The 13,997-nt window shown below is 47.0% G+C and overlaps 1 pseudogene; it reads left to right on the top strand.

Moving 5' to 3' along the window:
• The window catches only part of LOC115117094 (interferon alpha/beta receptor 1b-like), a 29,690-nt pseudogene extending 17,030 nt beyond the window's left edge, over nt 1-12,660 (top strand).
• The last annotated feature ends 1,337 nt before the right edge of the window (nt 12,661-13,997 follow it).

The raw sequence follows: 13,997 nt of genomic DNA, 5'->3' as shown, positions 1-13,997 counted from the left end.
CCTTTTGACAGAACAGTGTGTAGCACAGCAGGGTATGGAATCTGAGTTTCGAAGGCTTATGATAGGCGTCCCCCAGGGCTCCACTTTATGTCCGATCTTTTTTACACTATATAAATTACATAGGGAAGACTGACTGCAAATCTGTATGCTGATGACACAATGACTTATTCTTGCACATTTGAGATCGCTTTTCTGGACTTATAGTTGGCTTTTGATGTTATTCAGAGACATCTTTTCAAATTGAAGCTTGTGCATTTTTTTCTTAAATTTAGTTGGAGTCACTTTCAGATTTTAACTATGAAAGGCAAATTGATAGGGTCACCTCCTATAAGTATCTTGGGAATTAGTTGGATGAAAAGCTGAATTTTAAACAGCACATTGATAACATTGACGAAGAAACTGTAGTTGCAATTGGGTTTCTATTTTAGGAACAAATCTTGCTTTTCAATGTCTGTCAGAAAGGATCTTGTTCAAAGCACTTTGTTATCGGTCCTCGATTATGGTGATATTGTCTATATGCAGGCCTCCACAAGTACCTTAAACTCTGGACACAGTGTATCATGGTGATTTAAGATACGAAACAAATGCTACATCAATTACCCATGGTGCAATGTACCTCTCCACCAGGAGGCTAAAGCACTGGTACACTTTTGTATACAAAGCATTGATGGGACAACTCCCTTTGTATCTCTGTTCGTCGCTGACCAGATCAGTCACTCAATACAGTCTTCCTTCACAGTCGCTGCTGTCCTTGTCTATTCCTAAGGCTAGAACTGAGGTGGGGGAGGCTAGGACCGAGGTGGGGGAGGCTAGGACCGAGGTGGGGGAGGCTAGGACCGAGGTGGGGAAAGCCCCATAATGCCTTTATCCTGGAATATGCTTTGAAAGATATTAAAGTTATGGGAGTTAGTGTCTTTGCCTGTTTTTAAGACGCTGATCGACGACACTCTTTGTGATAGCTGCATTTGTTTCTAATCTTCAAATGTATACACTGCTCCAAAAAATAAAGGGAACACTAAAATAACACATCCTAGATCTGAATGAATGAAATATTCTTAAATACTTTTTTCTTTACATAGTTGAATGTGCTGACAACAAAATCACACAAATTATCAATGGAAATCAAATTTATCAACCCATGGAGGTCTGGATTTTGAGTCACACTCAAAATTAAAGTGGAAAACCACACTACAGACTGATCCAACTTTGATGTAATGTCCTTAAAACAAGTCAAAATGAGGCTCAGTAGTGTGTGTGGCCTCCACGTGCCTGTATGACCTCCCTACAAAGCCTGGGCATGCTCCTGATGAGGTGGCGGATGGTCTCCTGAGGGATCTCCTCCCAGACCTGGACTAAAGCATCCGCCAACTCCTGGACAGTCTGGTGCAACGTGGGGTTGGTGGATCAAATCAAATCAAATTTTATTTGTCACATACACATGGTTAGCAGATGTTAGTGCGAGTGTAGCGAAATGCTTGTGCTTCTAGTTCCGACAATGCAGTGATAACCAACAAGTAATCTAGCTAACAATTCCAAAACTACTACCTTTATAGACAAGTGTAAGGGGATAAAGAATATGTACATAAAGATATATGAATGAGTGATGGTACAGAGCGGCATAGGCAAGATACAGTAGATGGTATTGAGTGCAGTATATACATATGAGATGAGTATGTAAACAAAGTGGCATAGTTAAAGTGGCTAGTGATACATGTATTACATAAGGATGCAGTAGATGATAGACTACAGTATATACGTATACATATGAGATGAATAATGTAGGGTATGTAAACATTATATTAGGTAGCATTGTTTAAAGTGGCTAGTGATATATTTTACATCCTTTCCCATCAATTCCCATTATTAAAGTGGCTGGAGTTGAGTCAGTGTGTTGGCAGCAGCCACTCAATGTTAGTGGTGGCTGTTTAACAGTCTGATGGCCTTGAGATAGAAGCTGTTTTTCAGTCTCTCGGTCCCAGCGTTGATGCACCTGTACTGACCTCGCCTTCTGGATGATAGCTGGGTGAACAGGCAGTGGCTCGGGTGGTTGCTGTCCTTGATGATCTTTATGGCCTTCCTGTGACATCGGGTGGTATAGGTGTCCTGGAGGGCAGGTAGTTTGCCCCCGGTGATGCGTTGTGCAGACCTCACTACCCTCTGGAGAGCCTTACGGTTGTGGGCGGAGCAGTTGCCGTACCAGGCGGTGATACAGCCCGACAGGATGCTCTCGATTGTGCATCTGTAGAAGTTTGAGTGCTTTTGGTGACAAGCCGAATTTCTTCAGCCTCCTGAGGTTGAAGAGGCGCTGCTGCGCCTTCTTCACGATGCTGTCTGTGTGGGTGGACCAATTCAGTTTGTCTGTGATGTGTACGCCGAGGAACTTAACTTACTACCCTCTCCACTACTGTTCCATCGATGTGGATAGGGGGGTGTTCCCTCTGCTGTTTCCTGAAGTCCACAATCATCTTCTTAGTTTTGTTGACGTTGAGTGTGAGGTTATTTTCCTGACACCACACTCCGAGGGCCCTCACCTCCTCCCTGTAGGCCGTCTCGTCGTTGTTGGTAATCAAGCCTACCACTGTTGTGTCGTCCGCAAACTTGATGATTGAGTTGGAGGCGTGCGTGGCCACGCAGTCGTGGGTGAACAGGGAGTACAGGAGAGGGCTCAGAACGCACCCTTGTGGGGCCCCAGTGTTGAGGATCAGCGGGGTGGGGATGTTGTTGCCTACCCTCACCACCTGGGGGCGGCCCGTCAGGAAGTCCAGTACCCAGTTGCACAGGGCGGGGTCGAGACCCAGGGTCTCGAGCTTGATGACGAGCTTGGAGGGCACTATGGTGTTAAATGCCGAGCTGTAGTCGATGAACAGCATTCTCACATAGGTATTCCTCTTGTCCAGATGGGTTAGGGCAGTGTGCAGTGTGGTTGAGATTGCATCGTCTGTGGACCTATTTGGGCGGTAAGCAAATTGGAGTGGGTCTAGGGTGTCAGGTAGGGTGGAGGTGATATGGTCCTTGACTAGTCTCTCAAAGCACTTCATGATGACGGAAGTGAGTGCTACGGGGAGGTAGTCGTTTAGCTCAGTTACCTTAGCTTTCTTTGGAACAGGAACAATGGTGGCCCTCTTGAAGCATGTGGGAACAACAGACTGGGATAGGGATTGATTGAATATGTCTGTAAACACACCAGCCAGCTGGTCTGCGCATGCTCTGAGGGCGCGGCTGGGGATGCCGTCTGGGCCTGCAGCCTTGCGAGGGTTGACACGTTTAAATGTTTTCCTCACGTCGGCTGCAGTGAAGGAGAGTCTGCATGTTTTAGTTGCGTGCAGTGTCAGTGGCACTGTATTATCCTCAAAGCGGGCAAAAAAGTTATTTAGTCTGCCTGGGAGCAAGACATCCTGGTCCGTGACTGTGCTGGTTTTCTTTTTGTAATCCGTGATTGACTGTAGACCCTGCCACATACCTCTTGTGTCTGAGCCGTTGAATTGAGATTCTACTTTGTCTCTATACTGACGCTTGTTTGATTGCGTTGCGGAGGGAATAGTTACACTGTTTGTATTCGGTCATGTTTCCAGTCACCTTGCCCTGATTAAAAGCAGTGGTTCGCGCTTTCAGTTTCACGCGAATGCTGCCATCAATACACGGTTTCTGGTTTGGGAATGTTTTAATCGTTGCTATGGGAACGACATCTTCAACGCACGTTCTAATGAACTCGCACACCGAATCAGTGTATTCGTCAATGTTGTCGTCTGACGCAATACGGAACATATCCTAGTCCACGTGATGGAAGCAGTCTTGGAGTGTGGAATCAGATTGGTCGGACCAGCGTTGAACAGACCTCAGTGTGGGAGCTTCTTGTTTTAGTTTCTGTCTGTAGGCAGGGATCAACAAAATGGAGTCGTGGTCAGCTTTTCCGAAAGGAGGGCGGGGCAGGGCCTTATATGCGTCGCGGAAGTTGGAATAGCAATGATCCAAGGTTTTTCCAGCCCTGGTTGCGCAATCGATATGCTGATAAAATTTAGGGAGTCTTGTTTTCAGATTAGCCTTAAAATCCCCAGCTACAATGAATGCAGCCTCCGGATATATGGATTCCACTTTGCAAAGAGTCAAATAAAGTCAAATAAAGTTTGTTCAGAGCCATCGATGTGTCTGCCTGGGGTGGAATATATATATATATATATATACAGCTGTGATTATAATCGAAGAGAATTCCCTTGGTAGATAATGCGGTCTACATTTGATTGTGAGGAATTCTAAATCAGGTGAACAGAAGGACTTGAGTTCCTGTATGTTGTTTTGGCCACACCACGTCACGTTAACCATAAAGCATACGCCCCTGTCCCTCTTCTTACCAGAAAGATGTTTGTTTCTGTCGGCGTGATGCGTGGAGAAACCAGCTGGCTGCACCGTCACCGATAGCGTCTCTCCAGTGAGCCATGTTTCCGTGAAGCAAAGAACGTTACAATCTCTGATGTCCCTCTGGAATGCTACCCTTGCTCGGATTTCATCAACCTTGTTGTCAAGAGACTGGACATTGGCGAGGAGAATGCTAGGGAGTGGTGCACGATGTGCCCGTCTCCGGAGTCTGACCAGAAGACCGCTTCGTTTTCCCCTTTTTCGAAGTCGTTTTTTGGGGGTCGCTGGCTGGGATCCATTACGTTGTCCTGGGTGAAAGGCAGAACACAGGGTCCGCTTCGCGAAAGTCATATTCTTGGTCGTACTGATGGTGAGTTGACGCTGCTCTTATGTTCAGTAGTTCTTCTCGACTGTATGTAATGAAACCTAAGATGACCTGGGGTACCAATGTAAGAAATAACACGTAAAAAAAAAAAAAAATGCATAGTTTCCTAGGAACGCGAAGCGAGGCGGTCATCTCTGTCGGCGCCGGAAGCGAGACATGATGTCCCAGATGTGCTCAATTAGATTCAGGTCTGGGGAACTGGCAGGCCAGTCCATAGCATCAATGCCTTCCTCTTGCAGGAACTGCTGACACACTCCAGCCACATGAGGTCTAGCATTGTCTTGCATTAGGAGGAACCCAGGGCCAACCGCACCAGCATATGGTCTCACAAGGGGTCTGAGGATCTCATCTCGGTACCTAATGGCAGTCAGGCTACCTCTGGCGAGCACATGGAGGACTGTGCGGCCCCACAAAGAAATGCCACCCCACACCATGACTGACCCACCGCCAAACCGGTCATGCTGGAGGATGTTGCAGGCAGCAGAACGTTCTCCACAGCGTCTCCAGACTGTCACGTCTGTCACATGCTCAGTGTGAACCTGCTTTCATCTGTGAAGAGCACAGGGCGCCAGTGGCGAATTTTCCAATCTTGGTGTTCTCTGGCAAATGCCAAACGTCCTGCACGGTGTTGGACTGTAAGCACAACCCCCACCTGTGCACATCGGGCCCTCTCATACCACCCTCATGGAGTCTGTTTCTGACTGTTTGAGCAGACACATGCACATTGGTGGCCTGCTGGAGGTCATTTTGCAGGGCTCTGGCAGTGCTCCTCCTGCTCCTCCTTGCACAAATGCGGAGGTAGCGGTCCTGCTGCTGGGTTGTTGCCCTCCTACGGCCGCCTCCACGTCTCCTGATGTACTGGCCTGTGTCCTGGTAGCGCCTCCATGCTCTGGACACTACGCTGACAGACACAGCAAACCTTCTTGCCACAGCTCGCATTGATGTGCCATCCTGGATGAGCTGCACTACCTGAGCCACTTGTGTGGGTTGTAGACTCAGTCTCATGCTACCACTAGAGTGAAAGCACCAGCAGCATTCAAAAGTGACCAAAACATCAGCCAGGAAGCATAGAAACTGAGAAGTGGTCTGTGGTTACCACCTGCAGAACGACTCCTTTATTGGGGGTGTCTTGCTAATTGCCACCTGTTATCTATTCCATTTGCTCAACAGCATGTGAAATTTATTGTCAATCAGTGTTGCTTCCTAAGTGGACAGTTTGATTTCAGAGAAGTGTGATTGACTTGGAGTTACATTGTGTTGTTTAATTGTTCCCTTTATTTTTTTGAGCAGTGTATATAACTTGTGATTTTTTTTTTTTATTTAAATTTTTAATTTAATTTTTTAGTCAGTTAAGAAAAAATACTTATTTACAATGACAGTGGGTTAACTGCCTGTTCAGGGGCAGAACGACAGATTTGTATCTTGTCAGCTCAGGGGTTTGAACTTGCAACCTTCCGGTTACTAGTCCAACGCTCTAACCACTAGGCTACGCTGCCGCCCCTCATACTCAATACTCATACTAACCATACTATTTTTGATGTACATGCTTATTTGGCATAGTATGGATTTTTATTTAACCAGAGAAGTCAGTTAAGAACAAATTCTTATTTATAATGTCACCCTACCAAAAGGCCTCCTGCAGGGACGGGGGTCTGGGATTAAAAAGAAATACAATATAAATATAGGACAAAACACACATCACTACATAAAGAGAGACCTAAGACGACACCGTAGCAAGGCAGCAACACATGACAACACGGCATGGTGGCAACAACTTGGTAGCAACACAAAACATGGTACAAACATTATTGGGCACAGACAACAGCACAAGGGCAAGAAGGTAGAGACAACAATAAATCACACAAAGCAGCCACAACTGTCAGTAAGAGTGTCCATGATTGAGTCTTTTTGAATTAAGAGATTGAGAACTGTCCAGTGTGAGTGTTTGTTGCTGCAGCTAATGACTGAAAAGAGGATTGACTCAGGGATGCGTGTGCTTTGGACCTTTTATCAGAATGTGACTGGCAGAACAAGTGTTGTATGTGGAGGATGAAGGCTGCAGTAGATATCTCAGATAGGGGGGAGTTAGGCTTAAGAGGGTTTTATAAATCAGCATCAACCAGTAGGTTTTGTGATGTGTATACAGAGATGGCCAGTTTACAGAGGAGTGTATCCTATAAGGAGCATTGGTGGAAAATATGATGGCTGAATGGTAAAGAACATCTAGCTGCTCGAGAGCACCCTTACCTGCCGATCTATAAATGCTGTCTCCGTAATCTAGCGCGGGTAGGATTGTCATCTGAATCAGGGTTAGTTTGGCAGCTGGGGTGAAAGCGATTACGATAAATCTAGACTTGGTTTCCTCTAACTTTAGCCTGCAGCTTTGATATGTGCAGAGCACAGTGCACCATCTTGCCATACTCCGAAGTACTTGTTTGAAGTGACTACCTCAAGCGTTAAACCTTCAGAGGTCGTAATCACACCGGTGGGAAGAGGGGCATTCTTACCAAACCACATTACCTTTTGTTCTGAACACCTCCAAAACAAGGTTAAGGTCAGAGAAAGCTTGTTGTAGAGCATTTAACACAAAATCCGGGGAGGGGCTATCTGAGTAAAAGACTATCATCTGCATATAAATGGATTAGAGAGCTTCCTTCTGCCTGAGCTATGTTGTTAATGTACATTTTTGAAGAGCGTGGGGTCTAGGATTGAGCCTTGGGGTACTCCCTTGGTGACCGGCAGTGGCTGAGACAGCAGATGTTCTGACTTTATACACTGCACTATTTAAGAGTCAGTAAACGAGGCCAAAGACCCCTCAGAGACACCAATCCACCTTAGCTGGCCCACAAGAATGGAATGGTCTACCGTATCAAAAGCTTTGGCCAAGTCAATAAAAATAGCAGAACAACATTGCTTAGAATCAAGGGCAATGGTGACGTCATTGAGGACCTTTTTAAGGTTGCAGTGACCCATCCATAACCTGAGCGGAAACCAGATTGCATAACCGAGAGAATACTATTGACATCAAGAAAGCCAGTCAGTTGATTATCGACAAGTTTTTCCATCACTTTTGATTAAACAGGGCAAAATAAAAAAATTGGCCTATAGCAGTTAGGATCAGCTTGATCTCCCCCTTTTTAAATAAAGGATTAACTAACTGTGGCTCCCATCAAAGCAATGGGAACCTCCCCAGAAAGGAGAAACAGGCTTGGCAATGATAGGTGTAAGAACCTTTTTTTTTTTTTTTTTAAGAAATGGTCTAATCCATCTGACTCACGTTTTTTTGGGGGTCAAGTTTAAGGAATTCCTTTAGAACCTCGGACTTAGTGACTGCCTGCAGGGAGAGACTTTGTAGCGGGGCAGGGTAAAAAGAGGGAGAAGCATCGGGGATAGTCGCATTAGAGGGGTGGGAGATGAGGAAATGTTGGACGGGCAGAGCGGCATGGCTGAGTCAAATAGGAACCCTGACTTAATGAAATGGTGATTTTTTTAAAAAGCTCAGCCATGTTCTTGTCAGTAACAACCACATCAACTTTAAGGAACATGGGCAGCTGTGAGGAGGAGGGTTTATCCTCCAGGTCTTTAACTGTTTTCCAGAACTTCTTTGGGTTAGACCCACAGAGCTAGAACTGCTCCTTAAAGTAACTAACTTTGGCCTTCCGGATAGCCTGAGTGCACTTGTTTCCCATTTGCCTGAACGATAGCCAGTCAGCCTGAGTATGTGTGTGCTGAGCCTTTCGCCAAATGCAATTCTTGAGGTGGAGTAACTCTGCAAGATCGCGGTCGAAACAGGGGCTGAACTTTTTTTTTTTTTTTTTTGTAATTCTCATTTTCTTTATGGGGGCGTGTTTGTTAACAATACCATTGAAAATATCAAAAAAGAAGGTCCAAGCGCCTTCGACAGAGGGGATCAAGCTGTCGCTATACCATTTTACAGATATAGTTAGTATGACAATTCCCAGATGTGGTCCTAAATTTGCTGAAGTATACACGCAGAGGACACTATTTCCGTACTTTAGGGCCCATAATGCAATTCCTCAAAAAAGGGTGTGTGGCTTCACAACATTTTCAGATTTTATGTATTTGGTGGAAAATATGCAGCCGAGGTCTGACGAGAGAGAATACAAATTCAATGCTTTAACTAATTATGACAAATGTTGAGTAATGTCATAAAGTAATTACTTTTCAAATAAGTTACACATTTTGTTAGCTACGCTATCCTTACGAACCACATAGCATATTACAGTGGTATGTACCGGTATGTTAGCTAGCTACCTAATGTTAGTTGGCTACTAATACATTGGACTTGCCAGTATATCAACTATATGCTATTTAATTTAGTTGTGTTGTCTTAGTGTGTTCTCAGTGGACATTGTTAATTCGCTCTGGCGATCTTAAAAAAAAAATTATAATAATAATTTAAAAAGCATGATTAAATTGTTGCCAGCAGCACAGTTGGTTACCAACGCTCTGGATAACATGAAACCAGCCTAACCAGCTCTGCTAGGGTGAGTAAAATGGTCAGTGAAGTGTTCTCTCATTTGTGTCTGGATGTAGCTAGCAAGCTAGCCAACATTAGCCAGTTACAACGGCACCCAAGCTGAGGTCAGAACACTTGGATCAACCCTAGCCCTCCACCAGAGCGTCCAGTGTGCGCTCTGAGCGCTTATCAACAGATCATCTGACAACACTCTGAATTTAGGAACGCCCAGAGCGTGCTCTGCCACTCCCAGATTGAATTTAAGAACACGCCCAAAGTTGTATGATGTCCTAGCTAATAATTTGTTATTCTAACAATCTAGCAAGCGGTTGCAAAGCAACAGCATCAACTTCCGGGATAGACGGGTGAAGCACTAGTACGCTCAACTGAAAGAATACCATTTAGTTTACAGTATAATAAAATAAAAACAATAGTATGTAGTGTATATACAGTATGTTAGTGTGGGTATTCGAACACAGCTTTTTGTATGTTTCTGTAAATTTTCTGGACACGCTGCTATTTCCCTGTTTTGCCTTCTTGTCAGGTCGCCCCTCACAAAATAGGCTTTTAACCTCAATGGGTCTTACCTGGTTAAATTAAATATAACTCACACACAGCGACATGCCAACACGCACAGCCACCCTCACACACAACTAGCACAGCCACCCTCACACACAACTAGCACAGCCACCCTCACACACAACTAGCACAGCCACCCTCACACACAACTAGCACAGCCACCCTCACACACAACTAGCACAGCCACCCTCACACACAACTAGCACAGCCACCCTCACACACAACTAGCACAGCCACCCTCACACACAACACGCACAGCCACCCTCACACACAACACGCACAGCCACCCTCACACACAACACGCACAGCCACCCTCACACACAACACGCACAGCCACCCTCACACACAACTAGCACAGCCACCCTCACACACAACTAGCACAGCCACCCTCACACACAACACGCACAGCCACCCTCACACACAACTAGCACAGAGACCGTTAACCTGTCCTTCACCAATAATCATTCCCAGGACTCTGGAGTTGTCTGTGTGGCGACTATTGATTATTAGTGAGTTTATTTAGGTCTTATCTGTTCTTCCCTCTGTCTAGCTTCGTTGGGCCCACCGTCCAGGGTGAAGATGGCTCCTGTGGGGAACCTGCTGGACGTGACCATCTCTGACCCCGTGAGCAGCACCCAGCTCTCCATGAAGGAACACGTCCTCTACCTGTACTACCGCATCCAGTACTGGAGCCGCTCTGATGACCCTCAGGTACTGGCACAACCTTCTGCCTTGTTTTGTGGCCTCTAAAGACTCCTGGGCCTCCCCTCAGTAACCCTGGGACTGCTGTAACCTGAGCCTCCCCTCAGTAACGCTGGGACTGCTGTAACCTGGGCCTCCCCTCAGTAACCCTGGGACTGCTGTCACCTGGGCCTCCCCTCAGTAACCCTGGGACTGCTGTCACCTGGGCCTCCCCTCAGTAACCCTGGGACTGCTGTCACCTCGGCCTCCCCTCAGTAACCCTGGGACTGCTTTCACCTCGGCCTCCCCTCAGTAACCCTGGGACTGCTGTCACCTGGGCCTCCCCTCAGTAACCCTGGGACTGCTGTCACCTGGGCCTCCCCTCAGTAACCCTGGGACTGCTGTCACCTCGGCCTCCCTCAGTAACCCTGGGACTGCTTTCACCTCGGCCTCCCCTCAGTAACCCTGGGACTGCTGTCACCTGGGCCTCCCCTCAGTAACCCTGGGACTGCTGTCACCTGGGCCTCCCCTCAGTAACCCTGGGACTGCTGTCACCTCGGCCTCCCCTCAGTAACCCTGGGACTGCTTTCACCTCGGGCTCCCCTCAGTAACCCTGCGTCTGCTATCACCTGGGCCTCCCCTCAGTAAACCTGGGACTGCTATAAAATACCAGAAGCTACAACATGGTGTAACACTAAACAATAAACTTAAAGATAGGAACACGTGTGTTCTAATAAGGCTTTCAATGCAGGTAACTGGTTGGTGCTCTGTATTCTAGAAGGTTTTGAAGTGTTCTATGATGGTGCTCTGTATTCTAGAACACTGCAAAACCTTCTATGTCAGTTGTTCCATGTTCTCTGGAACTCTTCCAATTGAAACATCAATAACCCTTCTGCTGTGTCCCTGTGTTACACCAGAGCAGATAGAGATGATTTATATATCATCTCTATGTCCCAAACCGTTCCTGGAGTACCCCCAACCGTTCCACTTGTTGAGACGTATTCAGGACTAGCACATCTGATTCAACTTGTGAAGGGCTTGATGATGAGTTCACCACTAGAATCCCATGTGCTCCTACTGGAATGGGTGAAATAAGTGGAACATCTGGGGGGGGTAGTGCAAGACAGGGCAGCGTATCCCAACCCTGTCTGATTTTATAACGTGTTCTTATTGGATCTTCAGGGTCTGAAGCCTAAAGTGTTGGACACCAGCAACAACCTGGTGACGCTGCCTGAGCTGGAGGCCTGGACGTGGTACTGTGTCATGATCCAGTCTCGCTACGACTACTACAACAAGACTAGCAGCTACACAGAACCCCAGTGCATGCAGACGGAGGGTAGGAATGAACACTTCACACTAAAGGCTTGGAGATTGGTTTCCAAATTTCTTGACAAATTACCTACCTGTATAATGTGTGTGTAGAGATGCCAGAGAGCGTGTTTTACAGGAGTAATTGCATAATAAGGCCACTAAAGTGTGACTGTTCTCGTCCTCAGGTGACACCCCGTACTGGCAGATCTTCCTGTACTTCCTGGTCTCCATGATGGTGTGTTTCCTGCTCGTGTTGCTTTCCTCCTACGCCTTCTTCAGGTTCTACAGAGTCCTCAAAAACACCTTTTACCCTTCTATCCAGCTGCCTGCACACATCCAGGAGGTAGGCCTCACAAACGCTTACTCAACAGTAAACAGCATAACAGTCATATCCAGGTGTACCGTTCATCCTCTTGGTTGGTGGGTGTGTCTGTGTATATAAGGGTGGTTGGGAATAAGCAATGACAATTTATCTTTCTCTCTTCCCCTCCCCCCAGTACCTCTGTGACTCCTCCCCGGGCTCCGACATGCCCCGCCTCCTCACTGCTGATTCAGAGGCGGAGCTGTGCTGTGATAAGCTGACCATCTATCCTGAGGTGGTGCTACTGGAGATACACGTCCCTCCTCCCCTCACAGCGCCCCCCTCAGAGCTGGAGCAGGACAGCGACAGGCACATCTGCCAGGACAGCGGAGACTCTGGGATCTGCTCCACAGAGGGAGGCTCCACCCAGCAGGGTTGTAGTTGTGGGGAGCCAATCAGGACAGACCAGGAAGTGGATTCCTGGCAGACACTGGCGCAGGCCAAGATGGAGGAGATGGGGAGAGACGTCATATCATGAAAGTCCAATATTTTTGGAAACTTGTCTGTTGACATGTTTAACATTTTGGGACTATCAAATACCTAAAACAATATTTTAATGGATTATTTTATTTATGCAGCAGGATGGCATGTTATTCATGTGATTCTGGTCTTTTAGTATACCAGTACACTGTCAGCTGCCTGGGTTGGCCTGGGAATCCCATGTTGCTGTGTGTTTTTTAAGGGTGTAGAAACATGCATAAAAAGTGTCAGATTTGGTATGGAGGCGCATTGACTTTAAGATGTCTAAAAGACCGCAGTCCACCTTTCTTTTCTATGACTTGGGTATAGAAGCTGTTCAGGGTCGTGTTGGTTCCAGACGTGGTGCACTGTGGTTGCTCGAGTCTTTCACAACGTCAGCAACGTGGGGACTTGCTCTTGACACCGCCTGGTATATTGGTCCTGGATGGCAGGGAGCTCTGCCCGAGTGATGGACTGGGCCGTACGCACCCTGCGTTGTAGCGCCTGGCGGTCGGGTGGCTTGTAGTTGCCTTTCCAAGCGGTAATGCAGCCAATCAAGATTATTTCGATGGTGCAGCTGTAGAACAGCCTCCTGAGGTGTAGAGGTGCTGTCATGCCCTCTTATCAACTGTGTGTATGGACCTTAAGTTCTTAGTGATTTGGACACTGAGGAACTTGAAGCTCTCGACCTGCTTCACTACCGCCCCATTGATGTGGATGGGGGCGTGTGTTCGCCCCTCCGTTTCCTCTAGTCCATGATCGGTGTCTTCCTGTGTCTTGCTGACATTGAGGGAGAGGTTGTTGTCCCTACACTACACAACTAGGTTTCTGAACTCAGCCCTATAGGCTGCCTCTTCGTCCTAAGTGATAAGTCTTACCACCGTGGTGTCGTCAGCAAACTTGGTGTTAGACTCGTGCACGGCCATGCAGTCATGGGTGAACAGGGAATACAGGAGGGGACTAAGCACACAGCCCTGTGGGGCCCCTGTGTTGATGGTCAGTGTGGTGGAAGTGTTGTTGCCTACCCTCACCACCTGGGGGCGGCCCATCAGAAAGTCAGTCCAGGATCCAGTTGCAGAGGGAGGTGTTCAAACCCAGGGTCCTGAGCTTGGTGGTTAGCTTGGAAGGGACTATGGTTTTGATTGCTGAGCTGTAGTCAATGAATAGCATTCTTACATAGGTACTCCTTTTGTCCAGGTGGGTGAGGGCAGTATGGAGTGCAATAGAGATTGCGTCATCTGTTGGGGTGGAATGCAAAATGGAGTGTGTCCAGGGTGTCTGGGATGATGGTGTGAACCATGACCAACCTTTCAAAGCATTTCATGGCTATAGATGTGAGTGCTACGGGGTGATTTGCCAGCTAGCCAGTGTAAACTCTGAGGATGTGG

This window comes from Oncorhynchus nerka, linkage group LG3 (genome assembly GCF_034236695.1).
Source record: "Oncorhynchus nerka isolate Pitt River linkage group LG3, Oner_Uvic_2.0, whole genome shotgun sequence".
NCBI classification, from domain to species: Eukaryota; Metazoa; Chordata; class Actinopteri; order Salmoniformes; family Salmonidae; genus Oncorhynchus; species Oncorhynchus nerka.
Note: the sequence above shows the minus strand (reverse complement) of the source record. Positions and strands in the feature narration are given on the sequence as shown.